Genomic DNA, 13,853 nt, shown 5'->3' on the forward strand with positions numbered 1-13,853 from the left:
TGTAACTTAGTAATGTAGCCAGAACATGGTGAGATGCAGAGGAGGAGAAGCTGCCTAAGCCAATTTCATGGGAGACATTCCGGGAGAGTTTCCTAGAGGCATTTTTCCCAAAGACAGCTCGTCTTGAGATGCACAGATAGCTTGTTATGCTAAGACAGAGAGCTAGTACTGTAGATGAGTATGCAGCAGAATTTGCCAAGCTCAGCAGGTTTGCCCCGGTGATGGTAACAAATGAGGTGGATAAGGAACAAAGGTTCATGCAGGGTCTAAATTTTGAGATCCATACTCAGATTTATAGTCAGAAGGGGGTTGAGACTTATGCAGATGTTCTAGAGGCAGCTCGGAAAGCAGAACAGCTGATTGAGATCATGAACTCAGTGAAGAGAGGGGAAAACAAGAACCCTGTAGGACAGAACTCAGGAGGTAACCAGCTGAAGCCTCAAATCAGAGGAGCACCAGCCAAGTGCCAGCAGATAGGGACTCCGAGACCAGCTCCACAATCAACCAACATGATTTGCCATTTCTGCATCAAGCCAGGGCACTTAATGAAGGACTGCAGGAGAGCTAACGGGTTGTGCCTAGCATGTGGGGCGGTAGATCATCAGCTTTCCACTTGTCCCAGTAAAGGAGTTTCAGGAGGATATTCAGGTGGAGCGATAGTGCTAGCAAGGCAGGCTAAACAGGGACGACAACAGTTAAGACCACCACTTCCCATGCAGCAGCAGATGTTTCAAGGACATCAGAGGGGTCGGTAATTTCAAGGACAGAGACAGTGGAGAGGTCCTCATTTCCAGTAGTCATATCAGCCACAGTATTAGCAGGGGCGCCCAGGACAATACGGTCAGCAAGCTCAACGGTAGCAGAGACAGGGTCGGGTTATGACACTTACCACTGAACAGGCAGAGGCATCTGGTGATGTAGTCATAGGTATCATTTTGGTTTATTCAGTCCATGCATTTACCCTATTTGATTCTGGGGCATCACACTGTTTTATATCTGTTTAGTTTGTTGCACGACACACCATACCATGTGATAGTTTAGATGCAAGCTGGAGTATACATACCGGTAGTGGGGTGTTAATATCTAGTAGGGAGTGTAAGAGATGCCCAGTGGTAGTTTGTGGTAGGGAGCTAGTTGCAGAATTGTCGGTGATTGACACTAACGGGTTCGATGTCATTTTGGGGATGAATTGGCTCTACAACTTCCATGCGAAGATCGACTGTCGACGCCGAAGCGTTGTGTTCAAGATACCAGGTCACCCAGAGTTTGAATTCATGAGCAGAAGCAAAGTGATGGAGCAGGAAGGGCATCAAGCTAGCATGGATGGAGTATTAACCTGTATAGAGGTAGAGGATAAGCCCATACCAGAAATTGTCGAGGAATTCCTTGATGTTTTTCCTAATGAGTTACCGGGTCTACCACCAGATAGAGATATAGAGTTCATCATTGATCTTATTCTAGGGGTTGCACCTATCTCAAAACCACCTTATCGGATGCCGATAGCAGATTTAGAGGAGTTGCGGAAGCAAGTCCAGGAGTATCTTGATAAAAAATTTATTAGGCTTAGTACTTCACCTTGGGGAGCACTAGTGGTGTTAGTGCCAAAGCTAAATGGTAGCAAACGGATGTGTATTGACTACAGGGAATTGAATCGGATTACTATTAAAAATAAATACCCAATTCCCAGGATTGATGATCTTTTCGATCAGCTCGGAGGAGCTAGGGTGTTTTCTAAGCTGGACCTCAGGTCAGGTTATCGTCATCTGAAGGTAAGGAAGGAAGACATGCCCAAGACCGCATTCCGAACATGGTACAGGCACTATGAGTTTTTGGTGATGCCATTCGGAGTGATAAATGCTCCATCTACATTTATGAGCTTGATGAACAAGGTGTTTTCCCAGTATCTTGACCAGTTCGTTGTGGTGTTTGATGTGGCATAAACATGTACCAAAAAGGTTGCAAGTGCACAACCGTGTCAAGTTATAGTATTTAAGATATCGATCCCACGAGGAAGGTGTTTTGTAGGAGAAAATATAAAATTGGTTCTTATTTTGTGTGCGTGACAAATAGGAGTGATGAGTAAATGTCATTGTGAAGAGATTGAGAGAATGAAAATAGTGTGTGAATAGGTGCAAAGTGTAAGTGAGAGTGAATTTGAAAAAGAATGAGTATGATCAATAAGGTGAGAAGGAAAAATGAATAAAATCAAGAAACAAATAAAAAATTCAAGAATGAAGAACAAAATTCTAGAATAAAAGAAAATGCAAGAAATTAAAGATGGTGGATTCAATTATAGATATGGGTAATCTACAATTGAACCCACTTCTTAGAAAAGGGTGATTCCCTAGAGGGTTCTAGCCTAAAGGCGAATCAAACAAAATAAAAATAAACAAAAAGAAAAACTAAACCCAAGAGGGTTCTAGCCTCAAGGTGAATAGTATAAGAAATTAAAATCTAACTATAAAATAAATTGCAAAATCTAAACTACAAAATAAAATTACAAGAATTAAATGCAAGAAAATAAATCTACTCTATAAGCATGAAATAAATCTAAGGCAAGAGGGTTCTAGCCTCTTGGCTATTTAACAAGAAAATAAAATCTAACTACAAGCATAGAAATAAATCTAAACTAATAAGCAATAAAAGTAAAAAAAAAAAGAAATACAAACCTTTAAATAATTCTCCATCTTCATCTTCATCTTCATCATCCAACAAAGAGAAGAAGAGAAAAATTTAAAGTGGTGAAAAAATTATTATTATTAATTGCAACAAAAAGTTACAATTTTGGAAGGCCTTCTCAATTAAGAGTAGCCCTCCTCTCCAAAAGGAGTTTACAAAATTTTCACACCTCTAACCCCTCACTCTCTACCCCTATTTATAGTAATCTTCAATGAATATGAGCCATTGGATTTGTCTTGAGCCCCAAGCAACAATCTCCACCATTGAATTTGCTTTTTGTTCTTTTCTAGCCCAACATAGGAGGCCCAATTGATTTATTTGATTTTCAAAAGAAAATCAAAATCCAAAAATAAATCAAGTTGCCCAAGTCCGGTCATGAAGCAATCCAATGGCATATGATTCATTTTGATTTTCAAAAGAAAATCAAATTCCATTTCTTTGGCCCATTCAAAGGCCAGCTGCAACCGGCCCATGCAATTCACTTGATTTTCAAAAGAAATTCGGCCCATTCTTCTAGCTGCAGCACTTTGTCCAGCCTATGAAAATCTGGCCTATATCATTTGATGAAAACCAGCCTATATCATTTTCTTGTGATTCAAAGCTAAGTCCGGCCCACATGATTTACTTGTGAAAAATCAGGCCCAATCTCATGTCCTCTAGCAAAGAAAATAAAAAAAAATCCTAACTCACTTTCACAGGAATCGCGGTTGTATTTAGCGCATACAACAAGCCTTTAAACCCCTAGGTTATCCTAGTGGACGAGTTGTAGTCTCGTGAGGGTTTGCAGTGAATATACCCACAAAATTCTTGCCAAATTAAAGAAGTCAGAAGTCAGTAAATAACTAAATTCACTTGATAACTTTTAGATAATCTAATTGGAGCCAGTTATCACTCAAGAAAACATTTATATATATAACTCTAAGGTATATTTTTAAGAAAATCTTCTCATTGTAGCAATACAAAACCAAGCCAAACTTAAAAATTTAATTTAAAAGTTTTGAAAAGAACATGCTAACTATTTGTTTTAAATAATTTTCAAGTTGCTTGATTTAAAATATTTTCCAAGACCATATATACAACTATAAAACATTTATTAAATTTTTTTTATGTTTTTATTTTTTTATTATTATTTTTTAAACTCTTTCATCCTTGGTGATTTTTTTTTCTACTTTAATGGGCTTTCTAAGTGACCATTTAACGAGTTTTGGGCCAATGGATTCCAACCCAAATGGGCTTAGGTCATTAAGTATGGAAATACTCCTTGGGCTTAATTACTCGGTCAGCTTAGGCTTAATAAGATAGAATCACCTTGAATTAAAGAGTTTTTATTTGTGCCTATTTTTCGCACTCTTCTTTTGTATTTTTTTTTTGTATATGTATATATATTTTGAAAATATGTAAATCAAGACACTTTGAAAAAAAATATTTTCAACTCTAAGTTAAGCATGCAACAATTTCATTATTTTAAATAAAAGTCCAAGTTAAGGCTTAAATAAAGTATACTACTTTGAAAATCATTTCTTAAGAAATTTATTTAGAGTTATCATAAAAAGTGAACTTAAGTAAATAACCAACTAGGGATTAGAAAATTTCAAATTTATCAAATAAATCAATTATTACATAACTCTATTAATTTGGCAAGTGACGATATTTTTATAATTTTTTTTTAAAGAAAAAGGAAAAAAAGAAAAAATAACTAATTCTCACCCCCACACCTAAATTTTGCATTGTCCTCAATGCAAATTCTATGATGCATAAAGTAAAGCAGATAAGAAGTGAAGCACTTACATTTGGTCCGCTGATAAAAATCTGCAATTACCTTTGGTCCGAGGAGGATGAAAACAAAAATTTATTCTTCTTTCTTTTTTTTTCTTTTTTTTTCTTTTTTCTTTTTTTTCCTTTTTTTTTTGAAAACTGAACAAGAAACTCTCAAGTGAGAGAAGAATAAATTCTTTTTATTATTCTGAAATAAACAAAATAAACAATGTAGAAAGAAATATTCAACATGAAGAGTTCCTGTTCTACATTGAATCCTACCTTACTGTTGAAAATTCTTCCCCGGATTTTAAACAAATTCAGAATGATATAATCAATAATGTGAATTTCCAAGCATTTCGGGGTGTTCAATAATTCTTGCAACAAGGTAAGGTAGGTATTATTGGTGTCATGCATTTTGCATTTCTTAATGAACTTAGACTCTTGTACTGTGAAGTTTTGTTTTCTATCAACCAATTCTTCTGTGAAGTTCTGAAAATTTGGTTGTTGATTATTCTCCAAGAATCTAAGTTCATTAAGAAAGAGTTCTTGAAAATTTAATTCAAAGCAGCACATGTGTAACACAGTTTTATTATTCTCAGGGACCTGATCTGCTTCTTCTAAAAACTCCAACTCTTTATCAAAAATTTCCTCAAAACTCAAATCAGACTCTTCTTCTTCTGATCTTTCCTGAATGTAGTTTATTTCTAGAGGCTGATTATTTGGTTGGTCCCCTGGATTAAAAATGTTAAGATCAGCAGTTAAATTCCTAAAGGACAGCTTCATTTGACCAGTTCTACAGTTGATGAGAGCATTAGAAGTGGCTAAGAACGGTCGTCCTAAGATGACAGGTGTCTGTCCTTTGGGATTGGAAACAGGCTGTGTTTCCAAGACTACAAAATCTACTGGAAAAATAAAATCTCCAACCTTAATCAGAACATCCTCTAACTCACCCATAGGGACCTTGACAGATCTATCAGCCAACTGTAAGGTGCATTTGGTTGGGTTCAGTACACCTAGACCCAATTGCTGATAGACTGAATATGGAAGCAAATTGACACTGGCCCCTAAGTCTAAAAGCGCCTTATCAATATGAGTATTACCAATGATACATGAAATGATGGGGGAACCTGGATCTTTACGTTTCAAAGGTATGGGATTTGACAGCATTTCACTGATATTGGCGGCTAAAAAGACTTTCTTTGGAACATTTATTCTCCTCTTCTTAGTGCACAATTCTTTTAAAAATTTAGCATAAGATGGAATTTGTTCAATTAAATCTAAGAGAGGAATGTTGACCTTAACCTGTTTGAATGTTTTTAAGATCTTCTCCTCCTGAGGAGAGAGTGTTTCCTAGACCTGAGTCTATCTGGAAAGGGAGCAACCGGTCTAAACCTATCAAAAGCAGGCTCAGGTTCGGGTTCAGGTTCTTGGTCATCTGCAGGGAGTGATTGTTGAATAGATTCATCAGAATGAGAAGGAGAAGGAATTTGTACAAGATCAAGAGTTTGACTTGGAGGAGTTCTTATTTGATTATCGACCTGTCTACCTGACCGAAGTGAATGGATTGCATTCACTTGAGCTTCATAGGATGAACTGCTGTCACGCCCCGCTTCCCAAAATACAGGGAAACTCGGAAATTTTCCTTTCTCTCTTTCACTCACGGCACTAGCTAGTTGACCAAGTTGGGATTCTAATCTAGCTATAGCTTGAGTGTTGGAGTTGAGCATTTGTCCGGTTGATTGCATGAAGGAATTCAACGTGCTAGATGTTTGAGTCAACATATTCGTGGTTTGAGTAGAGGCCTTAATTATGGTTTCTAAACCCCTTTCCAAGACATTGAGACGTTTATCTTGATCTGGATTGTGAGGAGTTTGAATTACAGCTTGATGAGGAGGAGACTGATTTTGATACGGCAGATTGGGTTGTTGAAATTGTGAATGAGAATTGAATGGAACTGTGTTTCCCCTAGGAAAATGTTGGGTCGAAGCGGGAGTGAAATTTTGAGTTCCGGGAGAATTTCCTAGATTCCATGCAAAGTTGGGATGATTTCTCCAACCTGGATTGTAGGTTGGAGAAAATGGATCATTTCTAGGGTGCTGGAAACAATAGAGCGAACGAAAACCCAATGCGAAAAGCAATACGGTAACCGAAATGACAAAAGAAACATGCAACTGGAAATCCAACCAAAACAATCAAGTAACAAGTCGGTTATGCAGCTAGTCATCAGAATAATCATCCAGGTAACCATGTCATACAAATAGATGGAATTAATACTTAAAAATCCACAACAAGAGACGTAGTACATCGAGCGAAATAATCCAAACAAGGAAACCCTCATATATATACCATATGTCTCAAATTGTAGATAATTAAATATTAACTCCGATCTATGTATGAAAGAAACACAACTGTCCTACGTCTCACAGTAATCCATACCTAGCCAAGCAACGAGGTCATGTAACTAGCCACCCTAAAACTCACTGGTCCACATCTCACATAAAGTCAACATTCCACTTGAAAGTGCGCCATAAATCCTTAAGATATAAGATGAAAAATCATATAATAGCCTTAGATTTTGTAAGATCAGAGAAAAATCTTGCAGATCACTTAACTAAAGGCTTATCTAGGGCAGTGGTCCTAGAATCATCGAGGGGGATGGGGTTAAGCCCATAAGAAAAATCACTGCAGTGGCAACCCAACCTCGCAGAGGTTCAATGGGTAGAAACAAACTGAATGAGTGATTAATTGTGAGGAGCACTGAATTCATTTGCTCCCATCCCTAGGGTGATCAGTGCTCATAAAAAGCAAGTGAAAGGTTGAGTCTAACTCTTAATGAATCCAAGACCCATGAGGCAGGATGCTTACTTGCTCGCATCCTTATTAGGATTCACCTATATGTGTGTAGTTGTGAGGCCGCGACTATGGGATCAGGGCTGCTCCCTAGTAACACACATGAAAGATACCTGCGCAAGGCCGATAATAGCGCAACCCGTTTAGAATTCTTCAAAACTGTACTATGTGTGCTTTCTGTAGAAATCCGATAAATGAGACTGGTTCAAGGCGAAGTCCACCAAGCTCTCACGGATCTATACAACTGTCACTAAGTGAAGGTTCAAACCGAAAGGTACCTCCACCTATTACATAGTATAAGGGAACCAGCAATCGTATTTATTTCTTTTATTGTTATTTCTGAACTATTTTAAGTTTTAAGTTATGTGGGGGATTGTTGGAATTATATAATAAAAGATAACTTAAAACTTGACTTTGTAGAGGAAAAGAGGGAAAGTTTAGTCCCACATAGGAAATGGGATAGAAAAAAGGGGTCCTTATAAGCCTTCCCTTTCTCTCCTATGCCTAGAAGAAAACAAAGGTTATGCTCCACACCACACACGCGCGCGCCGGCCGGGCCGGGCTCGGGCTCGGGTTCGGGTCGGGTCGGGTGGCGCGCGCACACGACCTGCGGACACGAATGCAGCTCCGGATTAATGGGCCCTTAATCTGCTACATTTTTATTTTTAAATAATTAAAATATAATTTTTATTTTTGAACAATTAACATGTGATAAATATTTTGTAACCGAAATATTTTGTAACGGAAAATATTTATTAGTGTGATTAAAAACGTGATAAACATTTTGCGAATTAATTATGTAACGGAAATGTTTTGATAACGGCTAAGTTTTATTAACGTGATTAAAACCGTGTTAATTACGGGGTTTATAAGTAACGGCTGTTTTTCCCTATAAAAGGATCTAAAATCCGCAGAGTTTAATACAGCGAAAAGCAACAACCTCTTCTTCACCTTCTCTGTTCTTCTCTTTCAAAATACTTACTGTTACAATTTGCTGGTTCCCTGAAAGTTTACGAAGAATTCGCAAAGCCTTCTTGAAGCTCGTGCCGACGAGAAGGAGGTCGCCTGACCGAGGGTCGTTGTATCTCCGGGGACTTTTGCCGCGTAGCCCTGTACGAGAGGGGGCAATTAGTTTCTTGGGACAGTGCTTGCACGCCTCGACCATCAGGCCGTATTTCTAACCCTTATTTCTTTTTGTTTGAATTATTTCTTACATCTGCGTTACAATATTCGGCGAACAGGGCGGAGGCGAGGTGAGGTCGGAGGCGGGCAGCTCGTCGTGGTCGTCGTCGGGTGAAGAGGGGGATGGTGGTGATGATGAAGAGAGAGAGAGACGTGAGAGATGAAGAGAGAGAGAACGAGACAGAGATTGGGAGTTGGGGTCTGGGGTGGGTTTATTTGAGAGAGATGAAGAGGGAGAGGAGAGAGATGGTGAGGAAGTGATTAATTAGAGAGAGAGAGAGAGAGCGCGAGAGCTGAGGAATAATAGAGGAGAGAGGGGGCTTTTTGAGATGAAAAAAAGAGTGGGGGGAACACGAGGTGAGCGTGTGCGGGAATTAGGGAGTGGATTGGGGAAGTGGGGTAGGGGAGAGAGTATGAGAATGAGAGAGAGATACAGAGTGAAATATCGCAGGGAAAACACAGTAAAAATACCCTTTTAAATAATTTAAAATATCAAAAAATTTATTCAAATAAATATTAAAAATTTATGATCAAAATAATAGTAACAATAACAATAATGAATAATTAACTATTAATTAAAATTTTACCGAAACAATTAAATTTACAATTAGCAAAACTATTAAAATAATATAATACCGTATTTTTAAATCGTAGAAAATTCTAGAGAAATGGAGAAAATTACAAATACTCTTTTAGAAAAATAATATTTAATATTTAAATACCAGAAAATTATTTAAACCAGTCTTAGAAATTTACGGTCATTACATCCTACCCCCCTTAAAACAAATTCCGTCCTCGGAATTAAAATAAAAATAAAATAATGCAGAAAGAATCCAAGGACAGAGATATGGAACGATATCCATAAACAGAGGAGAATGTAAAATAAAAATGACACAAGGTAAGATACAAGATGTGACAGCTAACATATCGCTATCGCATTTCAGACTCGCAACAAAGTCCAAACAAATACTATGATACAAACATATTTAACTGTGTGAACTTGTTACACAATACTTGTAAATATATAAGCAATCTAATCAGTATAAAGTATAAGGTAAGCAATATTATAGAATCAAAACAAACATGTACACTATAAATAAACAATCATACAAATAATATACAAGCATTCATAGAAACAAAGCAGAAACATATTAAGTAAGAATAAAGTGAAGTAATAAAATAAATCTAAAGCAAACACAAAAATAAGTCAAACACAATAGAAATAGACAGAAACATAAACAACATAATAAGAAAGTCGAAAATTCTAAAATAGATAACAGTTTAAACAAAACATAATAGCAGGGTATACTAATGGTCAATCAAAAACAAAAAGAAATTTAATTATGAAAAACATAATCAATACAGGTTCAAACTAAGATATTAAAAACACAATATAAGATGCAAAATCAATAAAAACGATTAAAGAGCGAAAAGCAACCATCAACAGGATCATATAATAAAATAGAATAATATAATAATAAGTATAAATCAAAGATAATAGGAAAAGCAATCATAAATCAATTAGAATAATAATACAAACAAAATAAACACAAATAAAAAAAACTTATTTAATTGATGGAATGATGAAAAGTAGTCTGAAACATAGAAAAGATGCAAAGACAGTCAAGTATAAATAGCTAAACACAATTATTAAAAAATATACAATCAAATAATTATGTAAAGCAGTATACAAAATTTAGCAAATAATAATTCATTACACAATATTGGGAATTTACAAATTGTATACACAAAAATTTAGAATACGACAAGCAATATAATTATGTAAAAATACGCAACACAATGTAAGTGGAATATTAGAAGGTAATTGAACATAAACCATATAGATATGATATACAAAACAATACAAAGCAGATATTCATGAAAGGACAAGGTGATATGACACAACAACATATAAAAATGAATTATACGTAGTATATCATATCAAAAATAAAATAAATAATTATAGTCGTATATCACAACAATAATTATCGAAACACACACTTTATATAAATATTATGACTAAATAAATGAAGCAGACTAACATGGACAAAGAACAAAATAAAAAGTAAGTATTAGAATGGATAAGAAACTGTATATAGAAAATAAGTAAGCAAAACACAAACAAAACTAAGAAAGATGAAATGATTGATAAATTAAATCAAACAATGATGATAGATGTAATTGGAAGTAAAGAATGAAATGAGATATACTAAATGAAACTACTGATGAAACGTAAAAGAAATAACTATGTTAACTAATAAATAAGATAACCCAAATAACACAATAAACTAATAAATTAATAAAATTAAAGATAACGTAAAATGACATACAAGTAAACATATAACTTGATAAGTATCCAAATAATAATGATAATAAAACACGTACATGAAAAGTAAAATGTAACCAAAATTATGTAGTAACATACACAGCAAACATGTATAAATACATGTACAATACATAGAATTAATAAAATAAATGCAACACAAAATAAAATAACTATACCATAACGTGACTACTAACAAAAATTGTAGCAAAAACATAATAAATATTAAATCATAATAAGTATAGCAATACATAAATTGAAACAAAAAGAATATGAGCAAGAATACACTGCATAAAATATAAAACTCACTAACTACAAAAATATTCCGACTAAATACATAACCATAATACAATATGTAAAAACATAAAAATCAAAGCTAAACAAAACACACATTGTAACAACCTTTAATAACCCTATACACAAACTATAAGGTCGTAACACCACATACTCACACCGAAAAATAACAACTCCTATTCGAAGAAAATATAAGAATAAAACGATATTGATATAATATGAGCTACGAAAAATACAAAAATAAGAGAAACAAAACAGAAAAGTAACACGATATAAAATAACACAAGTCAAAATAATAAAAATACCAATCTGACAAAGAAAAACATAATTGAAGGACTCAATGCATTCAAATAAGTAATGAACAAATTGACAGTATAAAACTCAAAATAAATTAACACATAGAAAAATTGTAGAATACTCTAAAACATAAATACTTACTAACAATACTAACTCTCACAAACATATCACTAGATAAAGAAGTATAATATATAAAACAAAAACTATGAAAGGTAAAATAGGTATATAAGCAAATGAAAACATAAGAAGGGCATAATTCGGTATAATAAAAACACCGATATATTTTAGATAAACATGGTTACACAGTTGATACTAGAAAGAATGAATGACTATAAATCAATAAAAATAACATCGTAAATATAATAATCTACGTAAAAACACTATAATGAAAAGAGAATAGTAATTATAAAAGAATGAAAAAGTAAAACATAACACAAGTAACGAAAATAATGAATAGAGAATGAACAACAAACAATGATATAATAAAAGACATAAACATCTAAAAATACTATAAAATGAATACAAAGATTAACACGCGTATACAATGTTTATAATAATAAAACAACACATACCGAAAACGAAACAAACAACTACAAATATGTAAATACACTATAAACAAACATGAATAAATACTATACATACCCACAAACACATATTAGAATTACTTCTTATATTAGTTATAAAAGGATAATAATTAATGTAACAAAATAGCTTAGTAACTCAACTCTAACTTAACAATATGAATAATTGCTTAAATATCAAAATACATGACTCTTAAAAATAACAAAACCAATGCGAACATACTAAAATAATCTAACAAGACAAAACTAACAGATAAAAACTATATACTGAAAATGTAAAGGATAAGAATATAGTGCATATGTAGAATATTAAATTCATGAACTTATTAAAGTATATCATGAAATACGAACAATATACAATAATCTAAACATAAGTAATTAATAGATAATATGACAGAAAAACATACACATACACAAGTTTAGATATGTAAAAATATATTTAAACACAAGAAAATAATCTGAATATCAGATATGCTATGTGATGTATATGTGAAGTCTAGAGCAATGCAAAAATAATCTGAATATCAGATATGCTATGTGATGTATATGTGAAGTCTAGAGCAATGCAAAACACTTAATAACATGGTTTGGACAATTGAAATATATAAGTAATGATATATATTTTTATTAATAAAAATATACAATATAACACTGTGTGTGATACATAAAATAATTGTAATAAATAATACAGTCGAATGATATATAAGTCAAATCAAAGAAAATATAGTTGTAAAAATAATAACATATATAATGACGACCGATACGAGGAAAGATGAATTATAGGTAGAGTGTGTAGTCGCAAAGCGATGAAACAAGAACAGTGGGAAGCCCCGGAGTCAAAGAATGATAAGATAAGGACGAAAGGAAATCTATCAAGAAAATAGGATAAGGGCTAACTATAGTCTTACGGATGAAATATGATATGTATCTAAATGGTCCATTATATTCTCACTAATAGGAACTCGGGACCGTGATCGGAACCATGACCTGCATGGGCCACCACTAAAACCTGTCACGCCCCGCTTCCCAAAATACGTCCTACGTCTCCGCTCCCCACTCCCGGGGAGAAATCCACTATCAACCGGGTTTTCTACGTTCACCTGAATAACGTTTACACCTGACACTCGGTTTTCTAGCTAACCGAAAACTTTATAATCAACACACTATTGTAATCCCACTCTACACCCACTAAGTGTTGGACCTAGCCGTGTCTCCCTCAAGTGCTCGGTTACAACCTCTCCCTAGGCACGTCAACCAACGCCACTCCTCTTGGGACGATCCCCGACTCTCACCACACACTCCTCACTCGGTGTACGAGTGTATTACAAAGTGAATCTCACAATAAGGCTCTATACAATAATTTGATTGTTCTCAACATGGATGAGAACACAATGAAAGCACAATTCAAAGTTACAATCTCTCACCACCCAACTATATTATGTATGGAAGATACAATAAGCTCAATGTGGGTGTGTGTAACAATGAGTAATATAAAATCAAATCTAAACTCAATATAAAACTAGCTTTAATAGAAATGATAATTAAACACAAAGAAGAGGATGAAGGGGATTGAGAATGAATCCCTCAATCTGCAGTGAAAACTTCCTCCTTTGTAAACAGAAACCCAAACTTAAACAAACAGTAAAACCCTAAACCCTTGTTTAAACACTTTGTTTAAAAACTTCTTGGATTGACCTTGAAAGAGAGCAGCAATAGGGTATTTATACTCTCTCAAAAACTCAGCCAAACCACTAAGTAAAAGTCCAAAAAGCCCCAGAAGAATCAGCTCAGAAAATGACCGTTGAAGTCCAACGGTCATATTGTCGGTTGACCGGAAATTCCGGCGGTCGACCGATGGAGCTTTCGGTCGACCGGACCGGTCGACCGAC

The sequence above is a fragment of the Asparagus officinalis genome, chromosome 10, assembly GCF_001876935.1.
Source record: "Asparagus officinalis chromosome 10, Aspof.V1, whole genome shotgun sequence".
In the NCBI taxonomy this organism is placed as follows: Eukaryota; Viridiplantae; Streptophyta; class Magnoliopsida; order Asparagales; family Asparagaceae; genus Asparagus; species Asparagus officinalis.